The following is a 14,851-nucleotide window of genomic DNA, read 5'->3' as shown; positions in this document are numbered from 1 at the left end:
GGTATAAGTATGGCCAGACTAAATATTTACACTGAAATAATAGTATTGAGATACTAAATCGTATACACTCTATTCAGTAAAATTCAACTGACAAATTTACTAGGAGACATAATAAAGTAAGACATTAAAGGACTGCATTATAATGGCAACGGAGATTATATAGAATCAATTAGATATACACATTGAAGTATTTATGGGTAATACAGCATGATGTCTGGGATTTGCTGTAAAATACTCCAACAACAACAACAAACCGTAAAAACAAAACAAAACAGTGGGTTGGATGGAAGAAACAAGATTGGTGAAAAATTGTTAAAGTTGACAGTACATGGGAATTTATCTGTTGTATATATGTGAAAACTTATACAATAAAGAGTTTGAAAAAGCAATCAACTACTCATAGCTATTAGGTTGAGGCTGAGAAACCAGAAAAGTTTGATTGCTCCAATTGAATGTATGTTCAGATTTTCAGCTCTACTTTGTATGGTTAAAAATCTGTGTTTCAAATCGTTAGCATAATCAGGCAGCATCCAGAGTGTATATTCTCAGCAAGCACTGATCTCATTAAATGGTTTTTGATAAGGTATAACTTAATGATATAAAGGTATGAATCTCAGAGATATATGATAGTGTATATTCTCAACCAAAAGAGACCTGACTTTCAGATAATATTTAAACTCAAATTTTTATCCCCTGAAGATAGCACTATAATATCACTTTAATACAAATCTTATATGTTTTCACTGAATTTTAATTAAAAATAATACTTCCATTCAAATAATATTTAGATCCTAAAGGATGATGGCATATAGCTTCCTTTATGCTACTAGCATGTCATAATTTTTCTTTTGTTAATAAACTATGTCATCAAAACAATTATACCTACATTCTGCTAAATCTCATGTAATTAAAGACATCTTATTAAAATGAGATTTGCTATGTAACTTTATTTTACTATATAACAAGAGACTAAAAACTTTAGTTTTACGTTTTTAAAGTGTGCAAATGAATGAGAAATTACCTCTTCTTTTTATGCTACAAGAACAGTTTAATTCCTTGTCTTTTTCCATTCATTTTCTAATAGCATGTTCTTCTAAATCAAGTCATTGTAATTATTAAGCATCATTCTTTGACCCTAGGCAAATCGTGAAGTAAGTTTGACTTTGTTTCCCTTTAAGCTTTCCTTCTAGCCACTTGTTTCTTTCTTATGGCATCATTTTCCTCCTAGACCTATAGTCGCATTGGAGCAGCAACTCCTCGCCAGAGTTGAGGCACTTCATCTCTCATTGCTGATCCCGTCTTCACAGCATCATGCTGATGACCATTCATGGCTTAAAGGTAAGCATGCCTCAGTAGATCCAGATAAGTACTTTAATCTTCATATTAAATCAAACAGATACCTTAGGCAGCGGTAGGCACAATTTGCATGCATTTTAAAACTATATCACAAGATTTCAAAGAAATTTCAAGTTTGGAAGTGGGTTTCTTTGGGAGCTGCCCTCCAGAGCCAGGCTGTATGTATTCACTCTTCAGTCTCCTCCTCAACAGCGATGCCTCGCAGAAAAATTTGAGAAGTGCCAGAACATGACTTCTCTTAAGCACATTTATGTTTCAACTTGATTTGAATAACATGGCAAATGGCATTCTATGAAACCGTGAAAATAGAGATACTTTTGAAAGGGGTGGGGATCTTGTTTTCACATTGCCCCTCTGTAGATAATTACCTTCATTCATAGAGATTCTGGGGCATTGACGGCATATACATTTTGTTTAATACAGAGACTTGGCCATTGCCTTTAAGACGTACAAATATTAAAGGAAATTATGAAACGAAAGCAAAAATTTATTGGTGAAACAGTGTCTAGGATCAAGGGATAGTTGGTATAATTTTCCAATTTCCTATGACAATTACGGGAAAGATGTGCTTCAGAACTAGAATTTAAATAACATCTTCCCCCTTTACCATTTCCTATATCAAGTACATTAAAAAATGCACCTGGTTCTAAAGTTCACTTTTCTTTTAATTATGTTTAAAGACTAATATCTGAAATGTTAAACATTGTATCAGAAATAGAACAATAATTTGTAAACTTAAGTTTTATTGCCCTCTAAGTTGTTTCCTTGTTAATACTAAGAGCTTTTTTGTCCCAAAACTTGGACTTGGAAATTAACACAAAAATGTATGGAAATGTAGGATAAAATATGCTCGGAGCTTTTCAAAATGTCTGCCAGTGGTTAACAATGAGAATCTCTGAGTTTGGGTTTTACTTTAGTCCTTTGTATTACAGTTAATATGAAAAGAAAAATAGAGGGCGGCAGGAAAGGCTCCTTGCTGGCAAATTGAGTTCCTTGAGGGAAAAAGCAAAAGAGAGAGACCAATTTAGTCAGGGGAAATTATAATACACCAATCACGGAGATTGATCCTGCGTGAGCAGAGGGCGCATGGAAATAATTTAAATGTTGTCCATAAAACTGCTGCTTTCAGGCTTAATGGCATTTTGCTTATCGGGATCGCTGCTTTCAGGGGCACTGTAGAGATTCTGTCGTTCCAGGAAAGAATAAGAAGTTTGGCATTCTTCCTTGGGATTAAAGTTGGAAAATGTAGAGGAAGCGGGAGGCCATTGGTACCACTTCTTGCTTCCTTGTCTGCTGCTTCTCTAATAGTGAGAATTTCCCTCAGAAGCTCCTGTATTCAATGCTTAATTCAAATATTCCATATGGGTGAATTCTGGAGAATTTGGAAAAGGTATTTTATTTAGCGCCCCATCTCCACCTTTTATTCTTTTTGTTTAGCTGATTCAGTTTCCATCTGGGATGTAGGAATTCACTGAGGTGGGCTGGCTTTATAAAACTAAAGAAAAGATCATAATTACCATTATGTGGGTTTTACATAGAAATACTCCCTCTATTTTGAAGTATGACTCTTTCTTGGAGTCACTTGAGACATGGTAAGACAGCACACGTGTAATCCTGCATATTTTCCTTCTCACATGTATGGAAGAAAAGTAAAACCATTGCAAAGTAGTGACATTTTCAAGAAAATTCTTCTTATGATCAGTGTCTTGCTTTCATTTAAGGTAGATTTTCTCCCAGTGTTGGTAGTTTGTTTTTGAGGGAAAAAGGTAATGATTTTTTGATGATGGCATTTAGTAGAGGGATTATCTGATCTTCCAAGGTCATTTGGGACCTTTGGGCTATGGCAGGAATTTTTCAGTATTATGCTGCACTGATCCTGATGGTGAGGACTGTCAGAAAGCTGTGATTGATTGAAAGGATGGGAAACGTTCTTCTGAGCTGCTAGCAGAATAAGATGTTTATTTTCAGTTGATTTACTTTTTTTTTTTTTTTACAAAAATGGTAAACTTTGTTATTTGTATAACTTGACTTACTTGCAAGCGCTTATAGAGATCATATATCTAGAGCACATGAACAAATCCTTTTCTTGAGTTTTGCATTTAGTGTTTGAATTCTGGTTTCCCCGCTTGTTATCTTTGTGACCTTGGAAAGCTGACATCACTAAACTTTAGTTTTCTCATCTGTAAAATATGAATAATAATACCACTTGCCTCATAGTGTTGTGTTATTTAAATTAGATAATCTATTATTGCAATGCCTAGCACAATAAACATGAGCTATTATTATTCAGGTTCATAATAATATCCTGGGTTTCTTTTCACCTTTTAGGAACAGAGTGAAAATTCATAATTGCTTATGGTGAAAAAGAGAGAGGAAGGTATTCTTCTATCATATAGATTGAGAAGCTTGGGCACAGGGGACTCCAGAATACAGATTACCAATTATGTGCCTTCTGTTTTTAATATTTTGTTCCCATCATGTACATTTCTCCAACCCCAACCTTGCCAAGATCTTCTCTCTTCCTATGTCTGTTTTCCAATCCTCCCTGTTACTTGCTGTTCCTTAAAAACCCAAGGATTTTCCTTCTCTGAGCCTTTGAACATGCTATTCTTTCTGGCGGGGATGCTCTTCCTCTCTAATCTCTCTAAAATTCATTGAATTTTAAGCTATTGTTCAAAGCTTCATGCTCTTACTTCCATATATTATTTTCTGATTCACTAATTGGGTATTCTTTACCCTCCTCTGAGCACTGTGGTACTCTGAACTTCTCTTAAACAGTTTTCCTAACTCTGTGATAGTAGTCATTTATGTACTTGGTTTTATATGCCCACCAAATTGCATATTCTGAGTGATGACATATATAGGAAGTGGTGGGCCATAGAAAAGGATCCCTCAGATAACCATTTAACTCCTCAGGGATTAAGCATCTTACAGCACTTGACTTCCTGTGTTCTATCACATCTTCCATAGCCATGAGTTCTGTACCTCCCCAAACCCTGACTTTCATGGCCTCTCTTAACAATAGAACTGACCTGAATTCCTCCTGGGGATAATCACTCACCTGGACAAAGATGGGAATGTACTATATGCAGCCTAGAAATCTATGAATCTCCAGCTGCATCCTGGTACCCACCCTGTCCTCCACCAAATGGCATCAGTGGCTGTGGGACATGTGTCCTCTTCCATGATGCCGACAGTAAATGGATACCACATTTACTTCCTGGGGTCCTGGATAAATAAGAAGAAAGCTAAGAGTGGAACATATTCTCTTGACGCTTAAGTCTTAGTAGACACTTAAGGTAGTCCTTGAGATCATATAATATGGTAGGCTTTATCCTATAGCTTAACTGGTACACAAAAAACTGCCTACCAGCAACCCAAGTGGGAAACCACATCTTTATCCTCACCCTACCTCTACCCTTCACCAGTGGTGTTCAGTATACCTCCTTCTATCCACCCCATATCCTTGTCCACACCTGTGCCAGCTTTCTCTCTAAATTGAGTCATCTCCACACTCCATCCTTCTGACAAAGATGGAAATTCTCTAAGATCCAAACGTTATATGGAGCTGCCCCTGTGTAAAAACTGCCAACAGCTCCCACTTTATTATAGGATATGTCATATAACCTCCTGGCTAGATTGTGTTTTCCTATCATTGTCCTCCTAAGATCCTCTCTAAGATCTGGACATCCTAAGATTCCCTTTGTTTTACCACATAGACATACTCATGGCCCCGCCAACACAGTCTCTCTTTTCATATATCTTAGCATTTTCATAGCTTGTTACCTGCCAAGAATGCCTTGCCCTGAATGTCACTCCCTTTTACTTAGTTGTTATTTATTCTTTTAGACTGGGTTCAAATGAAACCTTCCCCCTCATATTTCTGTGTAGCCACAGCATTTGGTATTTATCCATTATGGTGTTTCTCACATTAAATTCTAGCTATTTGCATAATTAACTCTCTCTCACCTGACTGTGAGCTCTTCATTTTTATAATCCCACCTTCCCACATATTTCAACTATCCTTTTTCTGACACCTAGCAGTACCTGTTTTATAATAGGTACTCAGTTTAATAAGAAATAAATGAATAAATGAGAATGACCACAAGTTAAATGAAGTATTGAAATATTTCCAATGATCAGATTAGTTTTCGCATAGAAATACTCCAAATTCTGTTCATGTGAGCCCAGAATGACTGGTTCATCTAATAACATTTGCTATAATAATCAGAATTCCTTGATGAGTAGGTGGACTTTCAGTGTAATAGGGAAGAACCTTTTGTATTCTGTAACAAGTTAATCACTAAAGGGATGTTGCCTATAAGCTTAACTTATACATAATGGCCCATCTCTGGGAACCCTGCTTCCCAGGTAATGAGCATTAAGCTAAAATACCTTTGGCTCACAGGAAACATCCTGACCAGGCCCACCCGTGAATGACTGCAGGGAGGAAGAAATTAACACATACTCTCTGGAGGCTGATGGGAACCAGGAAGTGTTTGACTTTACTCCCTCCCCTTTTAGTATAAAAGGAGCCTGAATCCTAACTCAGGCAAGATGGTTCTTTGGGGCACGAGTCCACCAGCTTCTTGGTTTGCTGGCTTTCCGAATAAAGTCATTGTTCCCTTCCCCAACAGCTCGTCTCTCGATTATTGGCCTGTTGTGCGGCAAACAGTACGAGCTTAGGCTCGGTAACGTTAGTATATTTTGGCGGGGGATGGAGGCAGAAACAACCAAAAGATCCCTGTTGTTTTACTGAAATAAACTGTCTAAATAAGAGCAGATGATTTCTTTCCTCTTTAAACTATGGGACCTGAAGTCCTCAAATTGAAAAACTTAGGTTATATCAACGATCATGTATAAAGCAAAAATTTTAAAGTACAAAGTTCATAGATTAACAGAGCTGATCCATTGACATTTACTAATGTTCTAGCTAGTGAACTAGACTTTGTAGTTGAATTATAATGCCCTCCTTTTTTTTACCCAACCCCTTCAGTGTCTCTGCAGTGCTCAGTGATAATGTATGAGTTGTTAAGAAAATCCCCTGGGCCTCAGATGTTAGCCAGCTGCACAGCAGGAGGTGAGCCGCAGGTGAACGAGCTAAGCTTCATCTGCCGCTCCCCATCGCTCCCCATCTCTCACATTACTGCCTGAACTATCCCCCCTCCTCCCTCCACCCCCCAGGAAAAATTGTCTTCCACGAGACCTGTCCCTGATGTCAAAAAGGTTGGGAACCACTGATACAGACCGTAGTGTCCTGCTTCTATTTTCAAGTGTTAATGGAAAAAACTTCAAAGACCTGGATCCTTTAGTTATAACAAAAAAACAATTAGAAAGTTCTTAGCGTTATTTGTGGTTTATCTGGTTTAACTGAAATTGAGTTGTATTCTTATCTTATTGATTTTTTTCTCTTTTTTGGGCAAGATTACCCATTCCAGACTAGAACTCCTTGATATCCAATTTTAGTGCCTCATGTTTCTTCTAACTGCAAAAAGGATTAAAAAAGATGCTGGTTGAGCATTTTAAGATTTTTCTGAAGATAGTTTTCTGAATATCCAGTATTAGTTTTTCACTGTTCTGTCTTTGGGCAGAAATGAAGAGATATGAAGAAAACTGCTGAAGAAGAGTTAAATAATCAACTTTTTCCGAGCCAAACCGAGGGCCTCCCGGTTTGGGGGAGATCAAGTATCAGCAAAACATTTTCTAATTTGTGTCCTTTTAAAAGGGTTCTTTTCAGGACTCTATGAGGAATGTGAGGTTTGGCCTCCTTTTTCACATAGGAATTGCTGAAAGGAGCACTTTATGTCTTTTATGACTATATGTTTCAAGAAGAATTTTTAACTTTGTCACAGTGTACGACTAAAGTGGTATTTATTAGCATTTAGCCATGCGTAGGTGTGCACCTCCACAGCCAGACCCACTACTTCTCCTCTGTCCAGGTGCTCGTACGGTCCGTCTGCTTTATGCCTTGCATCTGACCAGCTGCCCGTTCTATGGATTTGCCATTTGAAATGCTTCTAAAACACACCCCTTCATCTTCCTACCTTTTATTCCTCATCCCATGAACTCACTGCTTCACTCCATTCTTCATGGAGCCCTCACTCATCTTGGCTCCCCTTCTCCAAAGCTCCCCTCTTTATTATATCAAATGTGCATTGTTTTACCTGGTTTCCAAAATGCTCTTCAATCTGCTCTTATCTTCTACACCCAATCTTATGTTTTTACTGCTCTTTCAACATACTCACAAGTTTCCTATTTCTCAGAGCAGGGAATTAGAGCATATGCTTCGGAATCAGAGCTATTTATTAAAACAATGTAGACTGTTGTTTTCAGACTTTCTGTTCCCAGCCTGGGAATCTGCATTTAAGTGGGTTCCTCAGGGGTGATTCTTATGTGTCTTAAACTGGAGAGTCTGCACACTTATCTCTTCTGTCCTCCCTGACCCAGTGTCTCTGTAACTTCTAGAAAATATGCCCCTTCTGCACAGGATGCAGGCTCTGATACATGTTAACATGTGTTGCTTTCTGATTGTGTTTCTCCACCTAGAGTATGAGTTCCCCAGGACAGAGGTCACATTTATACTTCCTGGTGAGCTAGAAAGATCACCGGGTTAGGAGTTGGGCAAGCTGACTTATGTCACAAGTTCTAACTGCGAGGAAAAACATGGGCTCCTATGGCGTCGGTTTGCTCATGGCAAGGGTGAGAACCAGTGGAGATGATGTCTAAATTCACCTATGTTTTAAAAGCCTGCAGTGTCATTGTCATAGAAAGGTCAAGAGCTTCACTCTCACATCTGGGTTTAAATCTTAGCTTTGCCATTAGCCTTGTAATTTTAAATGTAGGATAATTTCTCTGCGTCTGTTTCAGTGGGAGTAATAACATATACCTTTTGAGGTAGCTATGAAGATAACATAGGTAAAGTGCTTAACACGGTAGATCTTATATGAAGGTCTTGGCATGTTTCTATTAATCTGTGTTCTCCCTCACTTCTCATAATGCTGGATAAAGACACATTCTTTCTTGAACACTGTGCTCCAGCATAGCTTTCTATCAGGAGACAGTTTAGTTTAATGATAAAACATGAAATTGGTTGGGTTCAAACTTGGCTCCAGTACTTAATAGCTCAATTACCCTGTGCATGTTACTTTAACTTTTTTGAAATGGAGACTCTAATATTTTCTTTACTATAAAGTTGTTATGAGGCTTAAGTAAGATAACACATGTAAAGGCCCAACCAATGCCTAACCCAAAGTGAATGGTAGCTATTATTAATCCTTCTGCCTAGGGTTAGCCTGATCCAACTGAAAATGTATTGTCTGGGAGTCAAAGAGACCTAACTTAAGAGCTCTGGAAGAGATCCTGGGTGCATTACATCATCTGCCTGTACTTCAGTTTCCTGTTCTACAAAATGGTACTAATAATAACCCACTCCATGGGGCACCAAAAGGATTAGATAAGGTAACACATGGGAAAATATGCTCAAAAGGCAAGGAGCTATATCAGGAATTACTTATATTTATTGTTATTATTTTCTTTGTATCCATCAAATGAAGGAATTAACCCAAATAATAGGCAATGTTTATTTAAAATTTACCAAGTTACAGGCATTTGATTCTCTAACTTAATCCTCTCAAAATCCACTGGAATAGATATTATTATTCCTCTCTTATAGCATGTGAAAATTGAGGTTCAGAGAAGCCAAGTAACGTGCTCAAGCACTCACACCCAGTAAGTTGCAGAACTGGAACTGGACACCAGGAAGGATGACACCAAAGAGCAAACATTTAACTGCTATCAAAAGACCTCGGGCTTCCCTGGTTGCGCAGTGGTTGAGAGTCCGCCTGCTGATGCAGGGGACGAGGGTTCGTGCCCCGGTCTGGGAGGATCCCATATGCCGCGGAGCAGCTGGGACCGTGGGCCATGGCCGCTGAGCCTGCGCGTCCGGAGTCTGTGCTCCGCAACGGGAGAGGCCACAACAGTGAGAGGCCTGCGTACCGTAAAAAAAAAAAAAAAAAGGGACCTCTAAGAACCCTTCTGGCCAAGTGATCCTGTTCTCTTGGTTATGGCTTTTCCATGAAGAGACTGGATGTGATGTTGGAACAAGGTGGAGGCTCTCAAAGTGAGTGGGAAAACCCCTAGAGTTTAAAATCAGAAGTAGATAGCTGTTACATGCCTGAACGTTGCCTTCATAGGAGGCTCTGGATTCTTCATGGTGGGAGATGGAACCCACCTTGGTCCTGCAGCCTTTCCCTTCATCTTCATGGAATGAAGGAGGCTGAACTATGTAGTTTCCTCACAGAAAAGACTAGCTCCTGTCTCTCCTTAATTTTCTCTATATCTTAGATCACAACCACACTGTGAGGTATTATTACCTCCATTTTGTAGATGAGGAAACTGAGGTTCAGAATGGCCAAGGGCTCTGGTCTACAAAGGTAAAACTGTTGGGACTTGAATATACGTCTCTTGATACCAAGTCCAGTATTCTTTTCATTTACCCACTCTTCTAGACATGTTTTTATCTCTAAATCTAGATATGTTTTTCTCTCTAAATGATCTGACTTGAAAAAATGTGGTTTACATAAATATTGCAGAAATGTCTTCCATTGATATCGTGTCTTATATTACGTTCATACCTTATTTGTCCTCACAACAGCTCTTGAGTGAAACTTTCACAGTGAGGAAACTAAGGTCCAAATAGGCTAAATGACTTGCCAGAATTCACACAGCTAATCAGAAATATAACATATTATATTTCTTCATGTTTTGTGTACTTTGCTACACCACTCATAGTGACTTGGTTGATAAGATACTTTAATCACCATTCATTTTATAGAAAAAGTAAGCAAATCAAAGAATATCAAGAACCCAAGTCACCAGAAAATCACACTTGAAGTTGTGTTTTTTTTCTTTTAAAGTAATTGGAGGAATTCTTTTAAAGCTCTGTTTTAAAATTTAAGAAGAATGATGGGGGTTTCAGTTGATTCAAAAGAAGTCAGTCCTTTTTCTTTTGAGAAATGAGAGAATTGTTCTCTTATAATACTCACAGGATAATCCAAAAGAGGCTTTCGGTTTTGATTGGGATCTTAGTTAAGCAAATGAGTAAAGACATCTGAAATTTATATTCTTTCACTAATTAACTAATTCTTTCATTCATTATTCAGTAACTGCATTGTGCCAAGTGCTATGCAACATTTGCTGTACTAATGATTACAAAAGAAAATGTGAGATACATTTATAAACAAACCAGAATCAAAAGTAGAGCTAAGTAGTTTGGCCTCCACGCATAGAGGATTAAACTTTATGTCATTCCTTTACTCTTCCCATGGAAATGACAATGTAGCTTAACGTCACTCCAGCTTCATTCCATCTGAGCCAAGAGGGAAAAAAAGGGAGTTCAGTTTGTAGTTGAATTGTCTTTATATCTTCTAGTTGGCAGGTTTTCTTTTCTTCCCTCCCAAAGTTGTTCTGTGTGTGTGTATGTGACTAATTTCGGGTTTATTTTCATTTAAAAAAATCTGAATTTACCTATATAAGGATAAAGATTTAAATGAAATTGATGTTGTTGCTTTAGATATTTAGAATTTATTTTTTTAAGAGCATTAGAATTTGATTTATTGAAGGAATGGAAAGGGGTATTTGACCCATACGTCATATGCCAATCCATACATCTGGAAAAAACATACCAGTACTAGTGAATACCAAGAGACCCTGACAGTGTATGTGGTGGTGTTAAGATTGGCCCTATCAGAAGCCAGGATGGTGCCACCAGTCAGGTTCTGCTGGCTTTTGAAGCTCTGCTAGCCTCCTACTATCTCATCAACTCCTCTCCTGATCCTGCCTTTAGAAGCAGGCCACCATCCAGTGCCAGAACTAAGCAGGCCACCGTCCAATGCCAGAACTAAGTCCATCATTGCACAATTTAAATGAGAAACAAACAAAAAACCCTAAACAAGTCCTCACTTGTCTGATTTAGGGAAAAGCATCTCTGAGGTTCCCTATGCACAGGATTGGCTGGAGAGGCTATTCTCCATTTCCACTTCATGTCAGTCATTTTTGCTGCATGTTTGAATGTGGAATGTAGTAGAATTTTGGTTGGCCTGATGTGTTAACAATTTCTTCATACCTACATTGGGGTTTTCTGTAGGAAATTTCACCTGTGGAAATGGAATACTTCTTAGTTCTCGTGCAACATCGTCAATTCATGAGCCTTTGACTGCACGGTAATCGTGAAGACTCCTAATAACCCAAAGATATTTCTTCACGGAGAATCAAGAGAAAAAACGTCCATGACTCCAGAATAACTTTCTTTTTTATGAGAGAATATTTCTTTTTTGACTATAACCTTACTTAAACTCTATTAACTCTAATTTAATTTAAGCTATTTAAATACTTCAAATGCTATTAAACTCAAAGAGCACATTTTTTTTAAATGTATTTAGTTCCTGGGCATTTTTCCTCCATATCACACAGCCTTAATTACTATCCACTTATTGTTAAGTATATCATAAAATGAAATATACTGTATAAATTGCATTAATCTCTATAAAAGTAAACTTGAAGCAGAGCCATAAACTAACCAAAATCAGAGGTATGATAAAAAGGCAAAGTACATAAAACATCTTCTAACACTGGGACATAAAACATCTTCTAACACTGGGACAGATTTTACTGCATTCTTCTATTATTTCTGTGCAAAAGAGAACGGGCATTTTCATCTATGGAGTATTATGTAATATTTTCATCTATTATGTGATTATTTTTTCTTTTCTCCATGCCCTATTTTAATGTCTTTTCCCCAGAGTAGAGCTTCTCTACATCTATAATAATTTTCATAGATTTGCCAAGGCATTTTTACTGAGAGGAATGAAATAAATTTCATTGTGAGGGAGTACATTTTCCTTTCATAATTACTCTTATAATTATGGCACCCTGGCACATACTAGTAAGTAGGGAAAGAGGACCACTCAGTTATATCCTAATGAACATTTGCAATTATACAATTTTTAAGATCCGTAAGAACTTAAAAAAAAATGCTTTCTATCAGGCATAATATTGCTTGAATTTTATTTTCAAGAGTGCTGTCCATTAAATCATTGAGTCAAAATTTGCATTATTATAGAACTATAGACGTCAACTTCAGAATATAGAATCACTGATGCTTGGAATTAGAAGCAGTTTTGGATGTCTTCATGTCCAGTTCCTCTATGGCCGCACTAATATATGTTTTACTAAACTTTTTCTAATTTTCAGTACACAATTTTTTTTAAACATCTTTATTGGAGTATAATTTCTTTACAGTAGTGTGTTACACCAGTCAGAATGGCCATCATCAAAAAATCTACAAACAATAAGTGCTGGAGAGGGTGTGGAGAAAAGGGAACCCTCTTGCACTGTTCATGGGAATGTAAATTGATACAGCCACTATGGAGAACAGTATGGAGGTTCCTTAAAAAACTAAAAATAGAACTACCATATGACCCAGGAATCCCACTACTGGGCATATACCCTGAGAAAACCATAATTCAAAAAGAGTCATGTACCACAATGTTCATTGCAGCTCTATTTACAATAGCCAGGACATGGAAGCAACCTAAGTGTCCATAGACAGAAGAACGCGTAAAGAAGATGTGGCACATGTATACAATGAAATATTGCTCAGCCATAAAAAGAAACGAAATTGAGTTATTTGTAGTGAGGTGGATGGACCTAGAGACTGTCATACAGAGTGAAATAAGTCAGAAAGAGAAAAATAAATACCGTATGCTAACGCATCTATATGGAATCTAAAAAAAAAAAAAAAAGGTTCTGAAGAACCTAGGGGCAGGACAGGAATAAAGACGCAGATGTAGAAAATAGACTTGAGGACACGGGGAGGGGGAAGGGTAAGCTGGGACAAAGTGAGAGAGTGGCATGGACATATATACACTACCAAATGTAAAATAGATAGCTAGTAGGAAGCAGCTGCATAGCACAGGGAAATCAGCTTCATGCTTTGTGACTACCTAGAGGGGTGGGATAGAGAGGGTGGGAGGGAGATGCAAGAGGGAGGAGATATGGGGGGGTATATGTATACATATAGCTGATTCACTCCGTAATACAGCAGAAACTAACACACCATTGTAAAGCAATTGTACTTCAATAAAGTTGTTAAAAAAAAAGAAAAAAAAACAATGGCAACAACTAGAGTTTGGTTTATTCAACTTTATATCAAAACACATGAACAGCATAGAAGCCTGAGTCATGTACAGAACATTGCAAACAGTTCAGTGCCCCTGCATGCTTGCTCTTTTGTTAAGGCAGAGAGTTGAAACAGAGAGAAGTATGAAGGACTCTGATCAAGCTATTGGCTCCCAACCTCCACCGATGCGCCTTCACAAGGTCGTGGCTCCCTGTGATCCTATCTGTGTATCCTTTCTGTTTTTTGCATCTTTTTGTTGTTGTTGTTTGTTTTTTAACATCTTTATTAGAGTATAATTGCTTTACAATGGTGTGTTAGTTTCTGCTTTATAACAAAGTGAATCAGCTATACATATACATATATCCCCATATCTCCTCCCTCCTGTAACTCCCTCTCACCCTCCCTATCCCACCCCTCTAGGTGGTCACAAAGCACTGAGCTGATCTCCCTGCACTATGTGGCTGCTTCCCACTAGCTATCTGTTTTACATTTGGTAGTGTATATATGTCAGTGCCACTCTCTCACTTCTTCCCAGCTTACCCTTCCCCCTCCGTGTCCTCAAGTCCATTCTCTACATCTGCGTCTTTATTCCTGTCCTGCCACTGGGTTCTTCATGACTTTTTATTTTATTTTTTTTAGATTCCATATATATGTGAGCATATGGTATTTGTTTTTCTCTTTCTGACTTACTTCACTCTGTATGACAGTCTCTAGGTCCATCCACCTCACAAATAACTCAATTTTGTTTCTTTTTATGACCGAGTAATATTCCATTGTATATATGTGCCACATCTTCTTTATCCATTCATCTGTCTATGGGCACTTAGGTTGCTCCCATGTCCTGGCTATTATAAATAGAGCTGCAATGAACATTGTGGTACATGACTCTTTTTGAATTATGGTTTTCTCTGGATTTATGCCCAGTAGTGGGATTGCTGGATCATATGGTAGTTCTATTTTTAGTTTTTTAAGGAACCTCCATACTGTTCTCCACAGTGGCTGTATCAATTTACATTCCCACCAACAGTGCAAGAGGGTTCCCTTTTCTCCACACCCTTTCCAGCATTTATTGTTTGTAGATTTTTTGATGATGGCCATTCTGACTGGTGTGAGGTGATACCTCATTGTAGTTTTGTTTTGCATTTCTCTCATAATTAGTGATGTTGAGCATTCTTTCATGTGTTTGTTGGCAATCTGTGTATCTTCTTTGGAGAAATGTCTATTTAGGTCTTCTGCCCATTTTTGGATTGGGTTGTTTGTTTTTTTGATATTGAGCTGCATGAGCTGCTTGTAAATTTTGGAGATTAATCCTTGGTC

The 14,851-nt window shown here is 37.8% G+C and overlaps 1 long non-coding RNA gene across 1 annotated transcript in view; it reads left to right on the top strand.

The window, feature by feature from the left end:
• Positions 1-14,851, top strand: part of LOC132597912 (uncharacterized) — a 451,325-nt gene that overhangs the window by 99,193 nt on the left and 337,281 nt on the right. The window contains exon 4 of the long non-coding RNA XR_011377757.1: positions 1,229-1,338. This is a non-coding gene — a long non-coding RNA (uncharacterized lncRNA). The remainder of the gene's footprint in view (positions 1-1,228; positions 1,339-14,851) is intronic.

The sequence above is a fragment of the Globicephala melas genome, chromosome 10, assembly GCF_963455315.2.
Source record: "Globicephala melas chromosome 10, mGloMel1.2, whole genome shotgun sequence".
Classification (NCBI taxonomy): domain Eukaryota; kingdom Metazoa; phylum Chordata; class Mammalia; order Artiodactyla; family Delphinidae; genus Globicephala; species Globicephala melas.
Note: the sequence above shows the minus strand (reverse complement) of the source record. Positions and strands in the feature narration are given on the sequence as shown.